Raw genomic sequence first — 2,202 nt, 5'->3', positions numbered from 1 at the left:
TTTACCCCAATTATATTTCCATCTATACTTCTCCATTTATGCCAAATTTACTATTCAAATACCTCAGCAGAGCTGCGGAACTGTGCCTTCCTCAGTTTAATAAGCCTATTATTTCTGGTTTAATGTTGCTTCTGAAGCCCTCGAACACTTTCATTGTTTTAATCTTGTAAGATGGCAAGAACTATGCCCCTTACATGAAGTCATTTAAGATCACCTAACTCACGTTGAGCGAACAGTAGGGCTGAACAAAAGTGACTGACAAGGCACAATGCATCTTGTAGAAGGTATAGTATGGACGTATTGGAATAATTAGTGTCAGGTGATAGTTTTAAAGTAATTCACACGACATGAAAACTTTGTGGCAAAACGCGTCGATTTACTGGAGGCTAGTTTATCCCAGGGCAGTATTCAGAGCTGACCGAGGCTTCCCTTAGGGTGGCTCTGAGAAAGCGGTAACGGGGCGCAGCCTCCAGCTGCCTTAAGGTGTCTGACAGTGCGTGGGTGGTTTACCCCATGCTGGTGTACCAGGAAGCAGACAGAGAACTTGTACACCTGTTGATAAATGACCGTCGTCCCGTTTTCAGTGAAACATGCGAAAAAGCCGCTCAAAGCTACGGTGAAGCGGTCAACAGAGGCCAAAATATGCAAGTTCATGACTATAGCAACTTCACGCTGAATTCACGGTCCACAGAGTCTGAAGTAAATCAGGTGAAGAGCGACAGAATGAAATACGCCGGCCTCCGATGGGCACGTAGGACCGAGAAATTTGAAGTACTCTCCTGGGAGTCAGAATTCCGGGAAAATTGGTGTTTTGTGCAGACGTTAACTTTGATGGGTGGCCTGGGAGGAGGTAAATAGCAGAAGTTGAGAGGAAGGGGAATTTTGTGGGAATTTTTTCACTCCCCAGGGCAGGCATTGGCAATGGCCTTGCCGCAGTGGAAACACCGGTTCCCGTGAGATCACCGAAGTTAAGCGCTGTTGGGCGTGGCCAGCTCTTGGATGGGTGACCATCCAGCCGCCACGCGCTGTTGCCATTTTTCGGGGTGCACTCAGCCTTGTGATGCCAACTGAGGAGCTACTCGACCGAATAGCAGCGGCTCCGGTCAAAGAAAACCATCATAACGACCGGGAGAGCGGTGTGCTGACCACATGCCCCTCCCATCCGCATCCTCAACTGAGAATGACACGGCGGTCGGGTGGTCCCGATGGGCCACTTGTGGTCTGAAGAAGGAGTGTGGAGTGCCAGGGCAGGCATTGGTCGGCGCTGGGAAGCGACGTATAATTAACGTGACTTGCGCTGCAATTGGCGTAAGCAATTTTGCTGGAGGGGAAACCGAGGTGAAGAGCGGAATGGGAGAAGTCTCCGTGGTGATCTTCCGTTCCCAGCTTGCCTAGAGTGCGGACGTGGCATTGTTTACTCAGCTTGCCTGAGAAAGAGTGAGCATCTCTGCAGTTTAGGACTTAGCAAATGGAACGATTGAGCTTGGAGATAGGAAGTTTTGGTTTAGCTATGTACTGAGCAAGATAGCTAGGAGTGAATAGGCGAGCGCAGCCTTGCAGCACCACGAGGCCAACCGACGTCCTCACAACGACGCCGCCCTCCACGCTGAATTCGGTTATATTGCGTCAGCTCTGGCTTGAGTTAGGCCACTGATTAATTTGTTGGATCACGTCGGCAAAGTTTCCACGTGGGTTTCATGGGCTATGTATTGTGGAATTCTTCTCGCACTTGGCATTACGCCTGGGTCAGTCGATAGGAATTAATTTGATTTATCGCGCTTTACTCCACGTAAACGCAATTTATTACCACTGCCTGATAGGAGAGTCATGTAATGTGATGATTGAAGGTCGGGAGTTAAAATAAATTTGTGCTAATCGACTGTATCTGTTTTCAATCAAGTAGTTGAAATGCCAAATCAGTTTCTTAATTAATTTTATGTTCAACACTTCCTTCTGGTGTTCAGTAGCTGAATATAACATCAATGTCCACCCCTTTTTAATTAAAAGTGATCAGTTCTGAATCAATTAATGCCAACACTGCTACCGCAGTTCAATCAGGAGTCACGTGGCCTTATTACTTTCTTTGCGTTATCCGATATTGCGGCAGTTTTGCACTCTCTGTTGATCTGTTAGTCAATTAGCTGGGGTGAACACACGCCAAAACCAGGTAATTGACGGGTGGGGTGTTACAATCTCTGTACA

The 2,202-nt window shown here is 47.5% G+C and overlaps 1 pseudogene; it reads left to right on the top strand.

The window, feature by feature from the left end:
• Positions 1-917: 917 nt before the first annotated feature.
• LOC124623359 lies at positions 918-1,034 on the top strand (annotated as a pseudogene).
• The last annotated feature ends 1,168 nt before the right edge of the window (positions 1,035-2,202 follow it).

The sequence above is a fragment of the Schistocerca americana genome, chromosome 7 (assembly GCF_021461395.2).
Source record: "Schistocerca americana isolate TAMUIC-IGC-003095 chromosome 7, iqSchAmer2.1, whole genome shotgun sequence".
Classification (NCBI taxonomy): Eukaryota; Metazoa; Arthropoda; class Insecta; order Orthoptera; family Acrididae; genus Schistocerca; species Schistocerca americana.
Note: the sequence above shows the minus strand (reverse complement) of the source record. Positions and strands in the feature narration are given on the sequence as shown.